Source organism: Symphalangus syndactylus, chromosome 2 (genome assembly GCF_028878055.3).
Source record: "Symphalangus syndactylus isolate Jambi chromosome 2, NHGRI_mSymSyn1-v2.1_pri, whole genome shotgun sequence".
Taxonomy (NCBI): Eukaryota; Metazoa; Chordata; class Mammalia; order Primates; family Hylobatidae; genus Symphalangus; species Symphalangus syndactylus.
This window is the reverse complement of record NC_072424.2, coordinates 109923244-109949488: the sequence shown is the minus strand read 5'-3', so window position 1 is coordinate 109949488 and position 26245 is coordinate 109923244. Positions and strand designations below refer to the sequence as shown.

Genomic DNA, 26245 nt, shown 5'->3' with positions numbered 1-26245 from the left:
TTAATGCAATTACGTAATTTTTGACTAATTTTAATAGCAAGAAATATGTCTTTATTCAGTATAAAAGAGCAATCCTGAGCACAGTAAACAAACTAAAAGTTGTAGACCAGCTCTACAAGATTTTCCATTAAAAGTCCTTTTCTAATTCTATAATTGTTTTATTACTGCAGGATACAGAGTTTTAAGAAATTATGATAGAATACCTGAAATTGGAGAAAATCTGTTTATTTTTAAATTTTGAAAGCACTTATTATTTTATTATATAAAACAGAATAACGTGATTCTGCATAGATATCTAAGTGACCTTACAGCAAGCTACAAAACTGAAAAGCTCTGATAAGTGATTTGTTTTGGGATTCTGAGTCTCAGTTGCTAACTTGAACCTGCGCTGTATATTCGGTATTGTGCTTTAGAATGACACTGTGGCCCTGATAGAAGAAAGGGAGGAAGGGAACTAATGAAGGTAGTAAGGAAGGAAGAAAGAAGGGTAGAAGAGCAGAAATAAAGTAGAAGGAAGGAAGAAAGGAAGGAAAGAAGAAAGGAAGGAAGGAAGGAAGGAAGGAAGGAAGGAAGGAAGGAAAGAAGAGTTCAAATATTTTAAATAACCAGCGTTTGTAGGGAAAGGCCATTGTTTTTTATAAATATATCTCACCAGCTCTGATTTAAGGAACATGCAAAATAAATAAAATAAAAAGGACTGGACAATTTTATTTTTTTCAGCCTTTCTAATCTTTCCCATTCATTTGGTAGTAACACCTCAGTTTTGCTTTGGAGATTTATGCTTCCTAGTGGATCAAGTGGGAGAGCCCGTTACCCAAGCTGGGCCAATCAGTTACTTGCAATACAGACTGTTAAAAACTTTAATAATATGCAACAATATTTGTTTCCCCTAAAATATTGTTCATCAGCCACATTTGACTAGAATATAAAAAGTCCATAATCATTTTGAATAGCTTATCTGAACCTCCAGATTGACTGATGCTTCATGCCTTTCAAGGATCCAAGTTCCCATATGATTATGGGAGTTATGATTATGATTCCATATTAATTTAAATACCCAAAAGAATGTTTACTGCTTCAAAAATGACTTTCTCCTTAAAAATTCAACCAGAGTGGTCAAGACAAATGTCCTCTCAGAGCAGTTAATGCAATTGGTTTGCCTTAAATGGCACAGGTTGAAACTTCATAGACAAACCACTGTCAAATCTCTTCACTGGATACTTTAAATAGGTAGGCTGTTCATGAGGCTTTGGTATAACATAATTTACACTATGTTGGAGGAGAATGTGGCTTTTCAGTACATGGCTTTATAACATCTTTCAAAAAAACTTCTAAGAAATCACATCCACAGAAGATGTTATTTGAAGGTGCCAGAAGGCATCAATCTTTGACTAGAGGGAAAATATTTCTCTTGAAGAATAATAATAAATAGAAAAATATGCAAATTCTAATAGATTGAAGGTGATTTCTACAGTTTGTACTGAAAACTGGATTGTGGCAATTGAAAAATCAGATGGGTGTAGATTGGAGATGAAAATTCTAGAAATGTTCATGCTTTTAAAAAAGTTTTAGAACTAAGTTGACTGAGTGTGATGATGTGAAAATTGGGTTCAGAGAAAATATATTCAGTTACTTGGTGAATAATCTCACATGAGGCTTTACCATGATGAATTAATGCCTACCACAAGCTGGGAATTTAAAGCAACATCTGACAGTTAGAGAAATGTGCCTTTGCCTGGGAGAACCTAATGCGGAGAAACCTGTGAAAGAGATGATCTCTAGTCTACCTTTGCTTTCATTCTTCTGTCAATACCACAAACTGGCCCTTATTCTCCACATCAAACAGAATAATCACCTTGCCCCGGCCAGATCCTGCCTTTTTTGGGTCACCAAGGCAAGCACTTCTGTCTGAAATGAAACGTCAAAGTGAAACACCTGATCTGTGACATCTGCCAATGCAAATACATTTTTAAATAGCTATCTAGTTCTCTCTCTCTCTCTCTCCATATATATATATATGTGTAGTTTTTGTACATAAAAATACTTTTCAGTGAGTCACCAGAAGAAGAGAGGAACTGACATACAGTCTTAGGATGATGTATTATTTAAGCCATATAGATAAAAATGTGAAGCTTTCGTTAGTAAATGGTAAAAAAATATATAATTAAAACATAGGTATTTGGAAACTTGTTCTGCCTTAACACACTGCTACCTCAAAATAAATACATAAATCAATAACACAGAAATAAAAATCATGAAAATATTGATACTCATTGAGTTTCAAACATGGATGAAGATTTTAAATCACATATTCTCCAAACAAAAAGATAATGACTAATTAACAGGGTTTTTTAATGGTATGTTTTTGCTTGATTTATTTTTATATTCCTTTTTAGTTGTACTAATAGTTGTACATGGTTGTACTAATGTAGCATCATATAATTTTAGATTCTAAACTTTTCCATTTAACTTTATCATAAACACATACCATAGTTTTAAAACTTTTGTAAATATGCATGGGTGGTATTTCATTGAATTGGATGTTCCATAATTTTAAAAATGTTTTCTATTTTTGGTATAATTTTGGAGCGCAGTCCTCCAGGTTTAAATATTTTGTACTGATGCCTGAAAATAAAATAATTTTGACTTGCACCTCTTGTGACTTTAGGAATACAGTATTCGTTCTAGTTAAACTCCATCTTTCTCGAGAAGAATCTTGAGAAGAAAACCTCAATGGCAAAGTGTGAACAAGCAAAAGAACTGCCAATAATGGGAAAAAGCCATTCCTATGATGTTGCAGTTCTCGGAGCCAAGGAATAAGTCTTGGATATTTTGGGATTGGTTTGCTCGAATATCGGATTTGAGGAACTCTTCAGGCTCACATTTTTCCTGGATTAGCCTGACTTTGATTCTTTATCCTTATATAGAAAGGGCTGAACTGGTCATATTTTAAAAAGAAATGAAGAAAAGATTTTTCAGGTTAAATCAAATTTTATGTTTCTATTTCTCCCAAATTATTTTCAGATGCAAGAAAAAGCAAACCACACAGACGAACTGCACACTGCAATGAAGTTGGAATGCAAGACTTCATCAGAAGGGAGGGAACAAACTGGATAATTCAACCGCAAAATATGTGAACCACAAACAAGAGTAAATACACAAGTAGACACAGCACACACACACACACACACACACACACACGTCTGCTCTTTACCCAGGAATTTTCATCAATGGAGTTTTAAAAAAGCATATTTATCCCCCAGCAAAAGCATATGGAAAATTTCACATTTCTATGTTTAAATGCTTGGCTTTACACGTATTGTGAATATCCTTTTAGAAAAGCACAAAAAAAAGGAAACAAGTTTTTTTTGATCAGGCCATAAACAGCAGATTCAAGTTGAAAATAAATCACTATGCCTCAAGTCTTCCTCTAAGACCCAGGCCTAAAATGTTTCCCTAAAATATATGAGTTTCTTGCATGAATCATTTTTGTTATCCTCTATTATACGTGCTCGTTTGTGTACAGGGCAAAACATTTTTACCAAATAAATCAATGTTACAGATAAAGAAACCCATAGCTTGTCTTTTCCTTGGGTCCGACAATTAAGTAAAAGAGCAAGGTGACTAAAACATAATATTCTAATATCAAATGTAATCTTTTTGCCAGTTGTCATAAATTTTTTAAAAAATATATTTGGTTATGTATAAATTATAGACTTTTAGCCAAATCTTGACAGTTTAATTTTCAAATAATTAAAATGTTCACTGGGCTATAAAATCTCATTTAGGAACCTTTATGGTAAAATAAAAACTTGACTTCTAAATCCCTTGGGGAAGTACTAATGTCCTATATTTCTAAAATGGTTTATAGTTTTCAAAGACCTTATGCTCTAAGATTATATAATTGATTCCATTAATTTCTTCCTTATTCTTTTTTTTTTTTTTTTTTTTAAGATGGAGTCTCGCTCTGTCACCCAGGCTGAAGTGCAGTGGTGCAATCTCGGCTCACTGCAAGCTCTGCCTCCTGGGTTAACGCCATTCTCCTGCCTCAGCCTCCAAGTAGCTGGGACTACAGGCGCCTGCCACCACGCCCGGTTAATTTTTTGTATTTTTAGTAGAGACAGGGTTTCACCACTTCCTTATTCTTTATATGTGTCTCGTACTATAGTAGGTGTCAGGGATGTCTACATCCATAACACAAAGCATATCTATGAAAGGTGTTCATTCATATAGAGGAAGAAGATAATTTAAAAGACGATTAGGCACTTTTACTTCTGAAAATATAGTAGGATCGTTGTTTAGAAAAAACTCTTCCAGTAAACAATGCCTAAAAATACTGAATGAAGTTTTGTAAAATAATATATTTTTGTGTTATTTGTCTGATAAACAAGTCAAAAAAATCTTGATGGGCAGAAATGAGAAAAGGTGTGACTCCAGAAAGTGGACAAGTTCAAAAGCCATTGTTTGCCCTGAGGACATCTGCCATTCCTGGTAGTCCAGAACTGCATGGACAGAGTAGAAACAAAGCCTGGTCTGTGCAAGGGAAAATGGAAAAGCAAAGAAACAGCCTCAAATCAAAAGTTTCCAAAAGGTGCCATCCCTAGTTGATGAACTAAGAAAGGATGTTCTCAGGAGATTGAGACCATGCAAGCAAATGTGAATGAGAATCACCAGAAAAGAAAAGTCAACCTGATGATTCCAGCTCAAAATGTTGCAGATTTTGGAAAGACACACATATACTTTGAAGTAAATATCAGCCTCATCTTTCCAAAAAAGTAAGAACATAGTAAGATGATGAAGAATAAGAGATTTTTCAGAAATCATTAGGTAGATTTGAAAAAAGAACCAAATGATCAGTCTGGAAATAAAGGCATTCCTGAGAATATAATATAGGGAGAAAGAGATTGAAAATAGGAAAGATAGTTGAGCAAAACAGAAGGTAGAGAAGGTAATTGAAGTTTCAGAAGTAGAAAGAGAGAGAGAGAATGGGAACAAGGAAATACTCAAAGAGTTAGTGATGTGGGATTGTCTAGTATTGTTATGGACTGCAATCTTTAGTTTCAGGGAATACAACAAATGCTAATATAAAGTAGAATGAAACCCATCCACACACACACACTTTTAGACACATTGCAATGAAACAGCAGAACACCAAAGACAAAAAGATCTTAAAAAGAGACACAAGATAAAATAACTTCAAACAAATGAAAATTAAACTGAAGTAGACTTCCCATTAACAACAATGGATGCCAGAATAATATCTTCAAAGCTCTGAAAGAAAATTAATGTCAAGCTAGAATCTTATACTCAGTAAAATTATCTTTTGAGAATGAGGACGAGATAAAGACATTTTTCATGCTCCCAGGAAACACTTAAAATATAGAATGCTGGAATTCGAGACATAAATGAAATTATTTTTTTAAAAATCCCTTATATTTGCTTTATGCTTTATAATCACAACATACTTTTTTTCTCATCTGAGCCATATTAATGTGGTGATGCTGTTGCCTCAAATAAGAGTTTATGTTTTTCTAAAATTGGAGGAACATTTTATTAATTAACTATTTAAAATAACAAAAATAATATGTAATCAGTTCAGCTGACTTGGAAAACATTGAAGAGCTTGTAGAGGGGAAATAAGCAAAATCATCCAATATCTCATTTCTCAAAGGTAACCACTGGTAATATTTCATTCCAAAACCTTTCTATAATTTTCTGTCTATGTATCTTTTGATAGCTTACTTTTTTTCTTGACAGTAGATCATAAGAATACTACTCTGCCAGTCATTTTTTTCTAATTACATTTTTAATGGATAAGTAGCCTTTTGTCATATGAATGCTGCTTAATCATTAAATCAGTTACTACTTAGCCATTGTGATATTTGGATAATTGTGCAGCACATATTTACTTCCCTCCCCTCTGACTATAGAAGACTTTCTGTTTATATTGAGCTTGGCCATGGAACTTAATTTGACCAATGGAAGTTAATGGATTTTGTACAGAGATCTTAATTGTGCTTACCCTAATTAGTGTGTCTCTGGTGCTTTGATGATTCACCATAGGTAGTTGCCGTCCTTTAAGCTTGGGTCCCCAAATAAGCATACATGGAACAAACCTGAACCCAAATTGGGCCTTGGAGCCAAGCCCCACCACTGCAGAGTTGCCCATTTGTGCCTCGTCGAGGTAGGCTAATCTTAGTTGATCTGCAGACCCACAAGCATTGGAATAAATGTTTGCTGTTGCAAACCATGGTGTTTGGAGATGGGTTTTTTGTTTGTTTGTTTTTTGAGATGGAGTCTCACTCTGTTGCCCAGGCTGGAGTACAGTGGTGCAATCTCGTCTCACTGCAACCTTTGCCTCCCAGGTTCAAGGGATTCTCCTGCCTCAGCAGAACTACAGGCACGTGCCACTACACCCAGCTACTTTTTGTATTTTCAGTAGAGACAAGGTTTCACCATGTTGGTCAGGATGGTCTCGATCTCCTGACCTCATGATCCACCCCCCTTGGCCTCCCAAAGTGCTGAGATCACAGGCATGAGCCACCACCCCTGGCCTGGAGATGGTTTTTTACATGTATTGATGTGACAATAACTGACGAATACAACTGGAATTGGACACTGAGGTTGTATTCTAGTTTTGCTATTATGTATAGTGCTTCATTGAACATGTCACTATAGCTTTTTAAAAAGTTACCATTAATCCCTTTCCACAGAGGAAGAATCTGAGGTCAGGTTGAAGTTTTGTCACCTAATGGCAAAAACCTATTAAATGACAACACTGTAATTTGAATCTGAGTCTGTCTAAAGCCAAAGGCCATGTTCTTTTAAGATGCTACATTACTTGTCACTAAAACTTGTACACTTTTTAAATGATAAAATATGTCTGGCAATTTATAATAGTGTAAAAATGGCTTTGACTGGCACTGTAAGTATTAACTGCTTTTTGTCTCATTTTCATGGTCTTTTAAAATTAAATATTGTGTTGAAGTCATGCTACAAGAGGCACTAAACTTTCTACATATTGTTTAAAGCAACCTTAGTTTGGTACAATATTTTTTCTTAAAGCAGGCATTAAATCAGACTGTAATTTGTAACAGAAATTTTACATTCAATATGAGAATGAGCACCTTGCTAAAACTTGCATTTCTTGGTTTGCATTTGAAAATAGGCATCTTTTTTATAACATTACTGTAGGTTTATTTATATTTTATAAAAATAACAGTAAGCTAATACTTGAAAGAGTGTGGCAGTATTTTAAAACTGAGTACTTCTTATTAGGAATAAGTAATGTTCACATTATTTATATGGGACAGAGTCATAAGATAATAATATACATCTTGTGAAGAAGCAGACAGGCAAATTAGCAGCTGCCAAAAGAACCACAGTTTCTGCTTATGTTTGATAAATTAAACATGTTGATATAGAACTAATGATATGTATATAAGTAAAGAATACCATTCATTTATTTATGTTCAGCTAATATCTAACTTGACATCATGTAACCACCCCCAAAAACTGATTAGATTTAGTTAGAATAATTCCAATAGACAAAAAATCATTATTCTCATGAGCCCTCTAGCAAATCATATCTCTGACTTTGACATCCATGGATATTATAGCCAAAGCAAGGGATTATAGTAATATGATCAATTTGCAAATACAGTAGTTTCTCTATATCGTCTTTATATTACCTGACTCTACATATATGCATATAATATTTTGATTAGCTGTGTTCAGTCACACGAAGACAAGCCAAGTTAATTGAAATAAAAAATACAGATCAGCTTTGTCTTTCACAAGCAAACCTGCCTATGATAACAGCTAATAAATCACTTCCAAATTTTAACATAAACATTTAATTGTGTATCCCATATCTTTGCATATGTACTTAAATGATAACACAAGATGGAATGGAATGTAGAATGACAGAGGCAAAAGCAAGTTTCTAGAAGCTAGGAGACAGAGTCATTGTCTAGTTGGATATGAAATATCCAACTTTTCAATTGTCTTGAAGGAGGCTTTTCATGTCTTTTCAGTTGTCTTGAAGATGAGTGTGGTGATACTAGGCTGGGGCAGTGGTGGAAATGTGGAATAAAGGTATGATGGACAGAAGTAAGCCTATTTTAGATAACATGCAAAATTCTGAGAGTTATGAGAGGTTAATACAGGACAGTAGATAGGATGTCCAGGATGGGAGATTGTGTGTGTGTGTGTGTGTGTGTGTGTGTGTGTGTGTGTGTGTGTGTGTGTGAAGAAAGAGAGCTGAAAGGGCATCTTTCCATATAATACTTAAAATAGTGCAATATATGAAGGCTTACATATACAGGAAAAAAATTCTTGAATTTATTTCTCTTCCTAGAGTAAAACTGCTTGTGTCTCATGCATGCCAACATTATGACACGGTGTTAATTGGCATCAGTGAAACAAGGCAAAAGGGTCTTAATCTTTAGCATATTCCATTAAAGAGTTCAGTTCAATATGGCAGCATCTCTTGCCATATTAGTCTTCTTTGCTCTAATGTATTAGGGACATGTGGGGCCAGTATGGGATGTGTAGATGTATCCAACTCCTCCCTGAAACAGCTCAAGCAAAAGGGTATAGGCCTGGGTTATGACCAACTATTTCACAGGCCCTAGGAACTGCTTAAAAATCCCGGTTTACTCATTGAGCATCCAAGACCGTGGATGTCTGTGGCATTTCCCTTCACCCCAGGGAGTCTCAGATCTTTTTGGCCTGCAAATTGCTCATCCATAAAATGATGTCATAATGAATGCACCAATGAAATACTGCCAGCTGAGGCTCACAAGGACAGAACCAAAATGACAGCACTGTTGAACGCTTCCATGCATTCCCAGACTCATTTTTGGATAGTCTCATTAGCCAGATGTGAACTTAATCCACTCTAGTCAGCTAACTTTGGGATGACTCTCCTCCCACATTGCTTACCATAATTATTTCCTGCTGTAGGAATACTACTCTCACTGAATGTGACTCTCACTTTGCTTTCTGCATCTTGGCTGCCATGTCAGGTTATATAAAATCGTATTTTTCAAAGTATGAAATGGATATGCTCTATATAAACGTAAGGTATTAATTAGCATCTCCAAAATCCTTGCTCTGCTAAATGTTTATCTAAAGAGAGACTTATTTTTCAGTGTTTATGAAATGGTATTTAGTGTCTCTCACACAGCCCAAAGAAGCTACTTTAATGTAGCTAAAAACCACATGCCCAATCACATCCTACTCCATTTAACACATAAATAGAGGGTGAGAAAGAGTCCACTCCAAGCAGCAATAAGCACATGCTGCTCACCCCAAAAGTCCTCTCCTCCCCACCTTACTCAACAATAAAAGGTCTACCCTTCCTCCTTTCTCAACAATAAAACGGCAAGGGAGTGTTATGTCTTAGTACATTCAGGCTGCTAGGACAAAAGTACCTTAGACTGAGTGGATTATAAAGAAAAGAAATTTATTTCTCACAGTTCTGCAGGCTGGGAAATCCAAGATCAAAGTGTTGGCAGATTCAGTGTCTGGCAAGGGCCCACGACCTGGTTCATAGCTGGCGGTCTTCTTGCTCATGTGTCTTCTCATGATTGAAGAAATGAGGGATCTTTCTGGTTCTTCTTTACAAGGCAATGAATCTTATTCTTGAGGTCTTCATCCTCATGACCTTATCATGTCCTGAAGGCCCCACCTCCTAATACTATCTCCTTGGGGATTAGAATTTCAACATATGAATATTGGGGGAACAAACATTTAGAACAGAGCGGTGTAGAACAAACAATGGTTCCCTCTTGAGCAGTCTTGTGACTCAAGAAGAATAAAAACTTCATCTCCACAAGAAATTTACATTAGTAAATGTAAACACCTTTTGTCACTTTAGAGTACTACTTAAAGATTTGCTAAGGTTTCACTTCAGTGAAGGAATTCAATGCATCCTGCTATTACAAATCTAGGTTAAGGTAAAAAGTAATTTTTTCTGATGGTCAGTGGCTAAATAAGCCATTTCAGGCTGAAACTGTATTCTTCTATGTTGTTTCTTACTCCAAAATAGTTTCTCATAAACTTCTCTGTGACACACTAAGCAACAACACTTACAAACTCAATATACTCTCATGGGCATATGTGGATTTTCACATCACTCACGACATTTCTTTTATCAAGTGCTTCAGTGATTCAGAATCTCCACCATTGTTAATGGTTCATCAGCATCAGTCTCCCACGCTTAGCTGAGACAGAAGCTATTGGTGATGTACAATTCCTGAGCAGTCTGCTGCAACTACATTCTCTCCTGCAAAGCACATCAGAATGCAAGCAACGGTCTTAGTCCATTTGTGCTGCTATAACAAAATACCTTAGACTGGGTAATTTATACACAAGAGAAATTTATTGCTCACAGTTTTGGAGGCTGGGAAGTCCATGATCAACGCACCACAGATTCCGTGTCTGATGAGGGCCTCCTCTCTGTTTCAAAGATGCACTCTCTAATTGCATCTTTACATTGTGGAAGAGGTGAACAAGCTCCCCCAGGCCTCTTTTATAATGGCAACAATATTCTCACCCACGAGGGCTCTGCCCTCATAACCTAATCACATCCCAAAGGTCCCACCTTTTACCACACTCACCTTGAAGGTTAGATTTTAGCATATGAATTTTGGAAGGACACATTCAGACCACAGCACTGAGAGAAATACTACCACTAGAATAAACTTTAAATCTTTTTAATTGATATTATAAAAACTAACTCATTCACAACTCAGTACTCTAAGAATTATTAGAACCAATACACTTTATGGTCATTGATTTAAACAACTCAGTGCCAGGACAGGAAGTTGAAAAGTGCTACTCTAAAAGGGGACAACAACGTGCTAAAAAGCATGTGGACTTTTAAAGGATTGTCATGTTCAGTTTGCGACTGGAATTCTGGTTGCTAAGAGGTTCAGGTATTGTTGTGAATGTCTCAGTCTCATTCTACACTCTACTCAATATTTACAGGGAAGTCTCTGTGTGGAATGAAGAAGTCAAGAGATACAGGAGAGATAACAGAATTACACTCAAGTCTGATAATGCCATACAATTTCATTGGAAACAGCAAAGATTGAGGGAATTTGAAGTATTCATTCTGTGTGGTGTTCCTTCAGCCAGATCCTATATAAGCCTGAGCATCACAAATGCTCCTGGGAAACTGAGAAAACTATAGGTTATAGAAGTAAACAGATCATTAACCAGAAATGTAAGAAATAGCTGATGGTCCTTGTGGGCACATGGTCTTTGGGGATCTGCGACTCTTTTTTGCTGAAACATTATTTTGGCTTGTGATATTTCGCTTGTGAGCATTTTGGGCTTGCGCATAAAGAGTGGTGATGGTAGAAGAGGGAAATTAGTGTAGGTAAAGAGAGAGAAGGAAAAGACTGAAGGAGAGAAAGGGGAGAGAGAAAAGAAACTTGGAGGTAGTGTGGGAGAAAGAGGAGTTACCATTTATTATACACATTTCCTAAGAACTTGAACTGTACAATCTTTTGTTTAGTATTCACAACATTTTCTGAAATAGATGGGGTTTTTTTATAGAGGAAAGAAACTTAGAAGAACTGTCTTGTCCAAAGCCACCAAGCTACTAAGCTGGGACACAAACCCTGATCTCTCTGTTGCTGAAGCCCTGTGATCTAACTGCTGCATTGCTCAGGTTTCTGGGCCTTTCGGAGGATCTTCCTCTCTTTGAGGATGGAGTTGGGTGTTGGCAAGTTGTTTAAGAAGAACTCCTTGGGTCTGGAGAGCTCAGAGGAACCAGAAGTGAGAAAGTTGGGAACTGACTCCAGGCCAATCTTTTTGGGGAGGGAGTGAGAAGAACTGGGAGATAACAAGGTGGTTTCCATTTCCTTCCAGGGTGTTCTGAAGGTTCACCAAGATAAGGAAGAAGGCAGGGACTCAGGAGAGCACTATGTAGGAATGAAGATTTGCATTTGGCTGTAGCTTTCCTTGTGTCATGGATCTTAGGAGGAAAGTGTTTTAATGTGGAAACAGAAGGATACAGAACTCTCAGGCTTTGAGAATTCTTGATTTAACTGATCAGTCTCATTTTTTTCAGACACTCAGAATAGTTTTGGTATATAGTTTTGTGTTTATTTCTATTCAGACTGCAATTGGCTGTAATGAAGTCCAATAAGTAGGAACAACTGTTTGAAGAATTGGAAACAGGGGAGGGTTTTGAAATCACATTCATCTTCATCACCATCATCATCATCATAATTCTTAGGTAGTGGATTTTTCTTCTCTCTCTCCCTCTCTCTTCCTCCCCCAATTTCTCTCTCTCTCTGCCCCAACTCACTTTCTTTCTTTCTTTCTCTCTCTCTCTCTCTCCTTCTATTCCCATCCTCTCTCTCAGTAACTTCAGATCTAAAGATTAATCAGATTTGTGAATTTTTAGTGAATTAGCACCAATATGGTTTAAGTCACGCAGACTGGACCTTGCTAGCTACTTCTTTCTCTGCTGCAGACTCCTGCATAAAAGCTGATCAGCGTATATGCGCACTGAAACCAATTCCAGTGATTGAACCATCTTAAGTATTAACAAACTTTTCCACACCGCTTTGTGACACCACAGAATAGATTCTCAGAGAAGTAATTACTCTGAGCAGCCACAACACAACTTCTGACTACAACTGCATAGTCATTGCAATCTTTTAGTGCATACAACAGGTTTAATAATCTTGGCAATGCGACTTTTGAAAAAATGGATGGATGGTGTTTTTACTAATTGCTGAAACACCACGGAGTATCTTATACTTAAAGCTAATGATAAATACTCCAGCAAATACTATAGTTTCTATAATATTCTTGATATTGACACTGAGTAGATACACCTATTTGCTTTCACTTTTAAAGAAATAGTCAAAATAATTTAGGCCTGTGCCTCTCCAATATTATCATATCAGGAGATTTTGTTACATTGCAGATTTTGATCCAGGTGGTCTGAATGGGGCCAGAGATTCTGCCTTTTTAGCAGGCTCTCAGAGAGTGCTGCTGCTGCTGTTCCAGGGCTCAACTCTGCAAAGCTGGGGCTCTAGAGGACAGATGATGTGTGCTGTAGAGTTCATCCTTGGAACACATTCTCATGGATATTTAATGGTGTGCTCCTTCATGGTGGTCCTGTCCCAACATATGAAACAGATGCAATAGGATTTGATGTCAGTTTAAACTTCATAATTTCAATATTGTGCCAAACAATCCAAATTCAAAAAGGAGACCAGTCTAGGGTAAAAAAAAACCATTGGTTGCCAGAGTCACATATATTTTTTCGTGCATTTTCTAGAGTCCATGTGTAGAAACTGACTACAAATAGTTTTTTTAAACTTATGTGCACAGTAGCTCTTCGTCCCACTTGTATGAGAACACATCAAAATGGCAATCTGAGGGTGTAATCATCTATTTTTAATACCAATGTTTTCAAGACCCATTTAATTAAAACAAACAAAAAAGATTTCCTTTCTTTGAACCCACAAGTCTGATAAGCAGCTGGTGCCATTTCTTGGTGTAATCTTAGTAAAACACATCCCACATCCCAAGAAGTTTTTATGAAACCATTCAAATAATTTCAAACATTCTCCTCATTCTATTGTCCTGTTATTTAATACACACACAGACACACAGTCAAAGCACATGCCCAGTTGTGCACACACAAATGGGCGCACACAAGCCTGCACATTGTCTAAAGGTATTTGTTATACAAACATCACAGTATCATTACTTTTCTTTATCTTGGATTTAGGCATACTACATTTTTGAGACTTTTCAATAATATGCCGATAGTGAATTCAGCTTTTATATAATCTATGGATTAAGTTTTTCCAGGAACTGCCAATTTTACTCCAATATGATTCCAGTATGCTGAGAGAAGGTTATTCCAACTAGAATGTGCTGAAGGGATGGATGTGGCTTCCATGCAGGGCATATTTCAGCTTTTTCCAAATAACATTCTTGTAGAGATTACAGGATAATCTGGCAGCCAGACCCAGCCAATTAAAACAGTAATTGAAATGGCTGAAAATGTTTTCCTTGGCAATTTTTTGTTATTTTGCTTCATTTTGGGTTTCCTTGAATAACAAAAAAAACAGGGTCAATCATAAGACTCCTAATTTATTTTCTTGGTTATCTTTTCTCATCAAACAGAAAAGGGCTGCTGTGGAGCTTAAATTAAAACCTGAAAACTGTGGTATGGGGTGGTATGAAGGCAAGCATGAGAAAACATAAAATGATTCTTAAGCTAACACAAGTAAATCTCCTCTGAGCATAGAAGATGTGGGAGTTTCTGTTTTAGATGGTAAGAGTGAAATGCAGAGGGGGATTCAAAAGAAAATATGGTAAAAAATACAGAAGAGGCTTTCTTGTAAAATATAGGTTTAATTTTTTTGAGATTAATAGGTACTTGAAAGTTGAGACTTATAATTTTAGGTCATCTAACATAAAGAACTAAAAATCATTTATGTACCATAACTCTTCTCCACTGAAATCAGTTGTGTACTATTGAATGATTGATCATGTCTGGGGTGAGAGAGTATCTGATGATTTTTAATATTTGCCAGTTTCCATAGTGTAAACATTTTTATCACGGCTGATTTCAATCTACCAACCTGGCATTGATGAACATAGCGCTGGAAATAGATAGGCACCATCAATTTTGCAAGGCTCTGCAAACTGCTCCAGCACACTTCTGACTAAAGTCATCACTTTACAAAAGAAGACAGATATGAAAAAGCAATCCCAATTGAGAGCAAGTAAAAATATCAATAGAGGAAATTAATAGGCAAAGATAAGCATCTCACAAATTAATTAATCTAAGTTCTGCTGATTAAAATGGCAAAACTTGAAAAACCCATATTATGTAACTGATTTAAAAAGAAAAATACTTTTCCACATCATTCCATGACATAGCTTCTTTCCCTTAAGGCTCTGCTTTTAAGTCAATTCCTCTATGAACCCCCTCTGAAGAAATCTGAAAATAGTCATTGTAGCCACGTTAGCATCCTCTTGGAATTATTAGGATTTCAAAATATCTTAATACTACTGCATCTAACTGCACACATTGGAATCCCTTGGGAGCGTCCATAAAGTACCAATTCCTTGGTCCCATCCAGGACCAACTAAATTAGAAATCTTGGGTGGAGCTCAGCATCGATAATTTTGGAAAGCTCTCCATGTACTTAATTTGCAACCAGGGTCGAAAACAACTGCACTATACATTTATTTGTCTATATTTTCATTAAAAGTGCTCTGAAGCTGGGTTATGTTCCATTCTCTTAAAGTATGGCCCTGTAGCTGGGCCATCTATATAATTTTTTTTCTTCCTTTATTCATTTTCATCTGCATTGTACTGGCAAATGTGGTGAATAAATAAAGACTTTTGGTTAAGTTTTAAAAGGACTAGAAATACAATGTCTTTTCTATGGATTGTAGATTGAACTTATGTTTATTCTTATTTTCTTATTTTTAGGTTTCAAACCAAGCTCAGAAATTTTTGAGAGGGATCTCAGTCACCAGCAGCATATACTAATTAATAATGTTTTCAATTATTCCACACAACACATGTGGAACAACTGAACCTTTTACTTAGAAATGGAAACTAATTATAAATTTGATTTAGCAAATAATTAACTCATGAGATTTATCTACATTATGCTAATATGAATATCTTTATGCAAAACCAACAAAGGAAGCAAAAGTTCACTCATTTAAATAATGTAAAATATATATATATATATTAACAATATAGGTGAGGTTTTAGCTTTTTCCTGGAAGGACAAACCATACAATGATATAGCATGCATGTTTATAGGATTAATTAATTTACATTCTTCTTACTCTAAAAAAATCTTAGGCTATTTAGAAATGATTCTACCCTATTTTCCCATGCACAGTCATCAGCATTAGTAGCTGTATTGATCAAAGTTCTATCTATGAATCTTGGAAAGCTATGCTTCGTGTGTAGAAATCTATGCCACCCTTAGGCAATGCAACAGAGCCAAGAATAGCAAGAAGCACAACAAATAGCAGCTGTGGCTCTTTGCCTGTGTGGTACCATTTAGGCTAATGCCCAGGATAGCATATCATTTGTCCAAAAGGTGCAGCTGCACCAGCTGGCAGATGTTGAAGGCAGCAAAAACACAGAAGGCAGAAACTGGCACCGATCCTTGCCTCTCCCCAAACCCACTCAAGTTCTTGCAGCACTACTCTGTGCATGTTCACAAAGAGTCATGGCCAGCATTTGGGCAAAACATGCAATATGACTTGGCTGATGAGCAGGTGTCATCATTTGACTCAGTCACTGGTAGGTGCATCTGAAATAAAGTGTATTAGTTCACCACTGCTGCATAACAAACCACCCCAAAGCTCAGGGGCTTTAAACAGCAATTACTTATTGCTTACACCTATGTGGGAAGGATGGGGTTCAGATGATCTAGGTTGGACTTGGCTGGTGGCTTTTTTTTCTCACTGTGATTCTGTGAATTGACCAATGCATCTCTAGCCTATGTGTATACATTCTGGGGCCCAGGCTGAAGGGGCAGGAGCGACCTAAAAGGAATCTTCTCATGTCAGTGACACAAATGCAAAGGTGCAAGTGGAAATACACTTACGGAGCTTTGAAGGCCTAGGCTTAGAACTGGCAAATTGTCACTTCTGCTCGTATGCTATTGACCAAAACATGTCACATGGCCAAGTTCATATTTAAGCAGGGAAGAACCACACTTTTCACATGAAGAGACCATGGAAAAGGCATAGAGAGGTTCGGGGACACATAAAGAGAATTAAGTTCAACATATTTATCTGATGTATAAGCCCATTACTTTTTTCAGAAAAGAGGGATGATTATGATGACAACGGCAGTAGTAATAATAGTAACTATCTTGTACTATGCATTTACAATGGTCCAGGCACTCTTCCAAACTCTAGATAGATAGATATATACATACATAAGTACATACATACATCATACATACATACATAGCTAAGTAGATAGATAGGCAGATGAAGTTCCATGTAATTCTCACAATAATCTTATGAAATAAGTACTATTATATCCTCCTGTTACAGACAAGGCAACTGAGGTAGAGAGGGGACTTATAAGAAATATAATGGATTATTATTATTATTATTTTGAGACAGGATCTCTCTGTCACCCAGACTGGAGTGCAGTGGTGCAATCATGGCTCACTACAGTCTTGACTTCCCAGGCTCAAGCAATCCTCCCACTTCATCCTCCTGAGTAGCTGGGACCACAGGCATGCACCAGCATGCCTGGCAATTTTTTGTGTGTGATTTTTGGGTAGACAGGGTTTTGCCATGTTGCCCAGGCTGGTCTTGAACTCCTGGGCTCAAGCGATCTGCCCACCTTGGGCTCCCAAAGTGCTGAGATTACAGGCATGAGTCACCATGCCTGGCCAATACAGGACAATTATTAAATTAAAAGAACAATATGTGCTAATTTTCTTAACCTATGGTACAGGAATATTACGTGAATTATGTTCTGTAACTTTAGGATTGCCTCCCAGGATATTTACTGTGTTGGGAGTCGAAATAGACAAACTGGATGAGCATGCCATGGTCATCAAGGAAGAGAGACATGAACATGATGTTCTCATCTCTGGGGTTTACCTACAGAATGTGCACATCAGTAGAACTTAGTGGCAGTGACCACCAAAACAAACTGGTAGACTTTTGAGGAGAAATTCAATTTGCTTTCTATTTCTTTCAAGTTTGAGGCTTATGGAAATCTGTATATGGAGGAACCTGTGGGGTTTGAAAATGGAAATCCTTTGCTCGTTTATAATTTAGAGCACATTGGGAAAGACAAATTCTACAGAAAGGGGAGAAGTAGAAGCTGTTAATTCCTTTTTAGCAGTAGCGGGCAATGTGGGGAATGGAACAGACAACAGATACGGGGTTTTACAGCAGCTTCTGGGAAATTTGCTGAAAACCCACCCCAGTGCCACAGCTGTTGCTGAGATCAAGAGTCATGGGGTGGTTTCCTATGATTCTTGCAACTTCCTGAATTCCTCAAAGGTTACAGTGGCTTTGTCTGGCCCTCACTCCTCAAATGGACATTTTCGGTGCCTAATTCCCTATGTTTAAGTCTCCTCCTGGGTGAAGTCACTAGTTGACTACTCTAGTTGATGAAACAAAACCTGTTTCAGGTGATGAGTGTTGAAAGCTTGTAAACATGGATGCATTCAAACAACGATGATACATTTGTTCAAAAGAGAATGATTATCTTAAAGATATCCTCCAAAGTTAAAAATTGATCAACATAAAATGATGTCTTAATAACAATAATCTAGATGTTAAGGATCTGTTAACAAAGATTAGGATATGGGCTAGTCAGACGAGTTGTCAAGTGGAAGAAAGTGTACTTCACAACTAGAGAAGGTCACTTAAAAACCCCACTTTTTAAAGGTACAACTGACAAAAAATAACAGCACATACTGAATGTATACAACTTGAGTTTGGAGATAAGTACACATTCGTGAAATCATCACCACAATCTGTGCAATAAACCTATCCATTGTCTCCGAAAATTTTCTCTCACCCTCTTTATTATTTGTGATAAGAACACTTAACATAAGATCTATCCTCTTACCAAATTTTTAAGTATAAAATACAGTACTCGTAACTATAGACACTACACTATACAGTAGATCTCTAGGGCTTATTCATTGTGTATAACAGAAACTTTGTGCACTTGGAGCAATAACTTCCCACTTCTCTCACCACCTTCTCCAACTCCTGGTAACCATCATTCTATTCTCTACTACTATGAATTTGACTATTTTAGATTCCACATATAACTTAAATCATACAATATTTGTCTTTCTGTGCCTGGCTTGTTTCACTAGCATGATGTCCTCCAGGTTCATCCATGTTGTCACCAATGGCAGGATTACTTCTTTTCTAAGGTTAAATAATATTCTATTGTATGTATATACCACATTTCTTTATCCATTCATCAGTCGATGGACATTTAGATTGATTACATGTCTTGGCTATGGTGAATAATGCAACAGTGAACGTGAGAGTTCAATTACCTTTTTGAGATCTTGCTTTCAATTCTTTTCGATCAATAACAGAAGTGGGATTGCTGAATCATATGATAGTTCTATTTTTAATTTATTGAGGAGCCTCCATGCTGTTTTGCATAGCAGCTGAAGCAGCTGCACCCATTTACATGTCCACTAACAGTGTACAAGAGTTCTCTTTTCTCCAGATCTTCGCCAACACTTTTTATCTTTTGCTTTTTGGATAACAGCCATTCTAATGGGTGTGAGGTTCATTGTGGTTTTCATTTGCATTTCTCTGATGACTAGTGATGTTGAACATCTTTTCATATATCTCTTGGCCATTTGTAGAAAATGCTATTCTTGAATTTATTTTCAAAATATACATTGAAGTCTGTTTTTGAAAAACTTAACAATAATCATCAAACTAAAAACTAGATGTGTCATTCTCAAATCATTTAATAATATTCAATCAAGAATAAAAAATTTAGAAAGCAAAACTCATTAGTTCTTTTATTTACTCAGCAATTATTTCTTGAAAAGCAATAAGTGCTAAGCAGTACTTAGTGCTGGGGGAAGTAACAGTGAGCAAAATATTTGAAGATAAATCCTTGCCTTCATGGAGCTTGGTTCTAGCGTTTGATATAGACAATAAAGATGTTAAGTACTAAGATGCTTATATAGTACTTTCAAAAGAAGATCATTATGGCTGGACGGGATGGCTTGCCTATAATCCCAGCACTTTGGGAGGCCAAGGCGGGTGGATCACCTGAGGTCGGGAGTTTGAGACCAGCCTGACCAACACGGAGAAACCCCATCTCACCTAAAAATACAAAACTAGCCGGGCATGGTAGCACATACCTGTAATCCCAACTACTCAGGAGGCTGAGGCAGGAGAATCCCTTGAACCTGGGGGCAGAGGTTGCGGTGAGCCGAGATCATGCCATTGCACTCAAGACTGGGCAACAAGAGCAAAACTCCATCTCAAAAAAAAAAAAAGAAGAAGAAGAAGAAGGTCATTACTATGAAAGATAAAATGGATGAGGAATTCTGGGGTGTTAAGTTTGCAATTTTAAATAGGACAGTCAAGGTAGGCCTTATTGAGAAAGTGATATTTGAGTCAAGACTTAAACCAAGCAAAATGCGAGCCACGGAGATAACAAAAACAAGATTTTTCCAGGCATTGGAAATTGTTTTTGCGAAGAAGCTGAGGCTGGGATGTGCCTGGCATATTTGGGGAGGAACAAGGAAACAAGTGTTGCTTAGGTGCAGAGTTTCTGTGGAAGAAAAAAAAACTCAGAGGAAATAACTTATTTAAGAGTTAAATTGAATAGTTAGCTAAATAGCAACAGAGGAAGATCTAAGTGTTTCCAGTTATTTGGCTTTTCTTCTTTTTTAACACCTTATTAATTTAGTTAGTTAATTAATTAGCTGGGTAGGAAGGTAGGTGGGTAGGTAGGTAGATAGATAGGTAGCTAGCTAGTTTTAAGGAGGTAATACATGCACACTGTATACATTTCCAAATTTGCAGTGGTCTGAAGGAGTGCACAGTGAAAAGTCAGCCTCTTTGATGCACTTACACAGTGTCTCCCTACCCACAAGGATCCAATGTCACCAGGTCTCTTATGTATCTTTCCAGAGACATTCCATGACTCTTTCTAATATACACTGCCAATTGAGGTAATTTGGAAAAGCAGAGTGTGTCACTGAGATCTCGACAAAGTTTGCTTTCATAGACGCACCTGCATCTTTATACAGTAATTACAAACCCCGAAAGAGGAGGTCAGCCCAGATGGTGCTCATCCCATATAGGTGGGGTGGGGCCTATCTTGTGAAGTCACCAAGTCACCTCATGAAGGAGTTACCTGGGTGTGGCCACTATTTATTCTGAGAGCTATTTTTGTTCCCATATCCAGAGGAAGATTCCGTGGCTGTCATTTCTTGTCATTTTCTCCCAAGGATAAGGAGTGATTTCACTGCATGCATGAAAACACGTATAACGAAATTAAAAAAAAAAAAAAGTAGGCAAAAATAAATGAATGCAATAATAAAGTGAATAATAAATGGAAAATTTCTGTGTTTCACCAATCAATATGGACCAGGGGCAATGCATTCTTTGTTTGATAAAAGTTAGAAATCCAAGTTTTTCCTCTAAGTGCAGCCAAACTACATGTAATATATACTTCAGGCATTCAGGCATTTCCCTTGTAGGTAAACAGCAAGCCATAAAATCTTCTGTATTTCTTTGATGTTACAGTCGGTCTTCTGTTTTATCATGGGCTGCAAGTCTGATTCTGCTCTGTGAGATGTCTTGCATAATTTTCTAGTAGTATCAAAAAAAAAGTGCCATACAATCAGAGTCTACCTCTCCAATGATAGTAAGATAAAGGATGTTGCTTTCTTCAGAAACATTCCTATGGCCCTAGCATTGTCATCATTCAACAGCCTATCTCTATAACCACTACTATATTTTCTAAGACACCATCTCTGGAATTAAAGTGTATCTTTAGCTTTGTACTGGTGTTTCCAGTCCTTGAATTCCCCCAACTTGATTTTTCTTAGCCTAAAAAATTACCTAAATTTCCTTTTCTTTTACATTCTACCTCTTTCTTGCCTCACCTAACACATGTAAACCACCATAAAAGTTGAGTAGTAGCTTCCTGTTTTTCCCCTTAAGTTTTTCACTTACTCTAATACACATTTATTGTAGAAGGACATTTTGGTTCTAGCATACCCTCAAGTTAATGATATCATAATATATGCTTCTGACTCAGTTTGAAAATCCAAATAGATTAATGACAGTAAAGGCTTTTGAGAAAGTAAATAAATATATTAAGGATGCTTGAGAGACAAGTAATATAAATACAATCCCCCAAAACAAGTAAAGAGAAAGCTGTGATTCAGTGATAGTGTTTTCTGGCAACTTTTACCTGATTTTTACCTTGTTCTCCCACTGTACTGCCCACTCCAGGCTTCTTTTCCCAGCATAATCTATCCAGACCACTTGTGTTTAGTATCCAAGTGTAACTCTCCTTTGTTCCAGGCTGAGGTCCAGGATATAAAGCTGATGCAGTCACAGGTTCTAATGGGTTAAATAATACTTGGGCACTGCTGGATGCCAACTAGCACAGTTTTCTGGAGATGATATCTTAACTGGAAGAATGGAATCCATTAGTTGGAATTTCAGTTGCTGACTGATCAGCAGAAGAAATATGTGGGATAAGAATGTCTTCTGGAGCCCCTTAAATCAAACCAGCTAGGAAACTGCCTTCTCAGACTGCACGAGGAGTCTACTGAAATTTTGATTTTCTTAGATGTACAGCAAAGAAGTTTAAAAGACCAAAATAGGCACAAGAGAGTTATAGTAATATTAGTATCAACTTTAGGTGAGAATTTAGTCATTAAATATAATTTACTTCCTATTTATTAAAAATGCTGGCTTCCTGAAGTCATTCATAAGGAAATGAATCTGTGAGGCATAACTTGTGATCACAGTGAGGGGTGAGGAAGCCCTTCATATGCAGCATCGTGGGGAAAGCATGAGGAACAACTCAACTGGCTTCCTATGTGAAACAGACAGATTTGCCTCTAAGATTTTTAAAAAAGAAGAAGAAAAAATAATTTATAACTTAGAAATTAAAACTATTGAATGCCTCATCTAAGATGGGGCAGCACTATCCATTTCAAGGATTATAAAACAAGACAAGTATGATTTGTAGAAATGAAATAGAACTTTTTCTAAGGGAAGGTTATAAACTTGAGACTGCATATCAGACAAGTCCACAAGTTTGGGAAAAAGGGATACATGTGTAGGCCTCTCATGTTGGGCTAAGAAAAGGAAAAAGTTGTTGGGTCTTGAGTTTAATTTTTAAATTTTTTGGTGAGTAGAAATGAGCTCATATAAATAACATTTCCTCTTTTGTGCCTTGCCTAAACTATTCTTCTAAATTGTGATCTTTAGCCACACCAATCCCCAGAGTTCCTCAGATTTCTGCTTCAGTGCTGCTCATGTCATAAACAGAATTCTTATAAAAGCATTTTTAGAATGTAAAATCTGCAGTGGTCCAGAGATGAAGCTATGTTTTAAATAGATCTATGTTATTAGTGAAAACGTGGTATAGTACAGCACACAGCACAGAGAGCCTGAGGGGTCCTGGTCCTAGGCCCAGCTCTTCTGCTGGCCATGTGGCAATGAATGCTCTGTGTCTCTGATTTTTCATTGGTGAAAGAAGAGGGATGAAATGAATGGCTCCTCAGTTAGCTTCCAACACTGAGAATCTGCCTTTGTTATGTAAGAGTAGCCTGGCTTTCACTCAGGCCTGATCATGAATAACCGTCTTAATAGTGGTGAGTAATGCACAGAGTCACTTTTCCACAACTAGGAGAATCTTGTGTCTTGAAGAAAACCTAGGAAATCATATCGCCTTGTCTTCCATTGCCAGTGAGGGCTGCATCTTCATCCTTCAATATGCTCTTTCAGGCTAATCTTAACAACTCTTTCCAAGGGGCAAACTTCACAACTTCTATGTCCTTAATGGCAGAAGTTCTTCCTTATGTTTGGTCTGAATCTCCCTGCTGAATTTGCAATTTATTTTCATTTATCCTATCCTTAGCAGAGAGGGAACACAACTGGGGCACACATTCAAGTGCTATCTATTATTAATCTGAGCCATAGTAAATTTGTTTGTACTAGAGTTTCTGGGGTCTTACATTGCATTCCAGTGAGATGATAGAACCTGATCCCTTGATGGAATGTTCTCTTTGAGGTCTAAAATGACTGAATGATAAAGGCTAACAGGCTGGCAGGAATCCTGAGCAGTTCTTGATAGTGGTAACAGGAAAGGGCATTGTTTCTTTGGCTGTCCAGTCTCCTAGCAACCTAGCCTACAGCGGCTCTTGATATAGGGCTCTCTGAAACCCCACATTTAGAACTATTAAATTATTTCTCCTAAGATTAAATATGTGCTCAGGCAATTGTATTTTAAAAATCTGATAAAAAGGTAATTTTTCCAATAGGACCCGGTGCTTAGTAGAGATAGGGAAAACTGATGAAAGGGAACATAATTATAGCATCTAGCCCTACCCACTGCTTTCTGAAAGGTGAGCTCTTATTATGCCCATTTTACAGACAAGCAGATGGACACACACTGGGAAACAAACAACGCTAACAATATCAACTGTTCAAGAGGGAAACGTTTAGGATTTGGAAAAGAAAATGAAAGCAGGTTTACCTTGCTGCCACTCAAAAAGTAATAAGAGCGCCCTGTTCACTTTCTGCCTCCTCCTAGTCGTGTGGGTGTCCTGTGAGAGGCACAGAAGAGGAAAAAAGTGGTATTCCCTGGGGATGGACTTTCCCAGCCTCCTCCAGAGCAGTCCAGGTTTGTGAATCAATGCAGGAGGTGGGGGTGGGAGTGGGAGGGGTTGACCAGGCAAGGCTTTCCCTTTACCCGCACAGGCTGTGATTAAGAAGGCATCCATCTGTCAACAGAGGCTCTCAGCTGTATTTCCAGCCCAGCTTCCTCCCAACTGACTCATTCAGTGATGCCACAATCTAATGTTTATGACCTAACAGATGATCACCATGGAAGTAGCACAAACCTTGGACTGTTGAGGAGCAAAACCAGCGTAGAGGAGCTGGACCGTTTAGGAAAAGAAAAAATGAAGACCCTTATTCATAGAGACCACATGTTAAGACTGAACATCCCATTCCTCATGTGGGCACTTCCACCAGTTACTAAAATTGATATTTGGTTGCCTTTGTGCCTGTTGGAGAACCCAAATAAGGATTTAAGATGACTGAGTACAAACAGATAGCATGGCATTTAGAAACAGAGAGCAAGAAGTAGAAGGGAAAATGTGTATGCAGCAATTTAACGAGGTTTGGATTACAAATTCAGTTTCCTTATCTTTTTGCCAGCATGTGGCAACAGTTCTAAAGGAGACAGAAAATGCGCTGAATGCCAGGAGAAAGATGAAGATCCCCCCAAACTCAACTTTATAAACAGTCCTGGTGGAATATTCACAATGTGGAGGTCAGGATAAACTGGCTATTCCACCCGCCACTGCCCCCCGTGAAAAGAAAAGCCTAAATGAATAAGAAAGCCAACGGAAATAAGTGCTTTTTAGTAAAGATCATCGCATTTGGTGCTGTGAGTGGCAGGAGGCCTTGGCACAGACTTGGGAGCTACATGAGGACTCCGGTGGCGCGGTCAAGGTGAAGTGAGCCTGACTTCCTGGCCTGGCCTCCCCAGACTAATAATCAAAAAGAGCTGCCCTTCCCCAGCCCTAAACAGCCCTGTGTGAACAGAGTGTCTCCTAGTAGTGCCTGCGGCTTACAAGTAATGTGAGAGTCTTTTTATAACTGTTGAGGTTTAACGTAAAAGGAAGCTCAGAATCAGCAGTAAAGGGAGGGGAATGTTGTGAACTACAGACCATCTGAAATGGGGAAAATCATAAATACCAGAGTGTCTGATTATTTGAATGTCTCTTGAAGTCAAATAATGAACCTTCTTCATGTTCTGCTTTTCTGGACTTGGCTCCCTCTGACAAATTTGCAGGCATCAGGGTCTGTCTGGAATTCCTTCCAAGTTGGAGGGATATTTTTTCCCTTGACATTTTGCAGCTGAGACAGCCGGAGCAGGAAGCTGAGGAGCGTAACATTACCAAATATGTCCTTTCTCCTGCCCGTAAGTTTTATTTCCACAGGAAAAGAAGGCAGATGCTGGCCAATGAGAACTGGCCAGTAGGAAGGCAGCCACAGCAGGCAGCCTCCACTGGAAGTGAGGAAATTGATCAGATGCCATTTTTCACAAAAATGGAAACTGTTCTAGGTACCACCAATTAAAATTTGTGCTACGCTGGAGGAAGAAGTTTGACAGGTTCCTACAAGTTGCCTAGCTATTTCAGGGGAATTCTTTATCACTCTATTGGTCTCATTTTCTCAAGACCCCTGGAGTGGGAATTAGAGAGTTGGCCTTGGTTGCTGACATACTGTGCTTTTGACCAGATCATTTCTCCCAGGATGTGGGGGAAGCTTCAGATCCTTTATTGCTAAAATGAAGGTTTGGATGTGATGAGCTCCCGGATCCTCTCTGGGTTACCAAGAACTGTGGTCTCTGAGCTTCTTCAATCGTGTATTTCAACCACTAAAATAAATCCAAATATTTGTCCAGATGCTTTTCTTTATGGGTCTAAGACACTAG

At 37.6% G+C, this 26245-nt stretch overlaps 1 long non-coding RNA gene across 5 annotated transcripts in view; it reads right to left on the bottom strand.

The window, feature by feature from the left end:
• The window catches only part of LOC129463250 (uncharacterized), a 37678-nt gene extending 13130 nt beyond the window's left edge, over positions 1-24548 (bottom strand). Inside the window, exons 1-8 of one of the 5 annotated variants that reach the window (XR_010116767.1) lie at positions 24491-24548; positions 24275-24344; positions 21985-22196; positions 21227-21366; positions 20909-21019; positions 19905-20026; positions 14628-14723; positions 12679-13146 (exon numbers count right to left, since the gene is read on the bottom strand). This is a non-coding gene — a long non-coding RNA (uncharacterized lncRNA). Of the gene's footprint in view, positions 1-12678; positions 13147-14627; positions 14724-19904; positions 20027-20908; positions 21020-21226; positions 21367-21973; positions 22197-24274; positions 24345-24490 lie in introns of those variants that run through there. The other 4 variants (XR_008651061.2, XR_010116769.1, XR_008651059.2 and 1 more) reach the window with 4 other exon arrangements.
• Positions 24549-26245: the final 1697 nt, after the last annotated feature.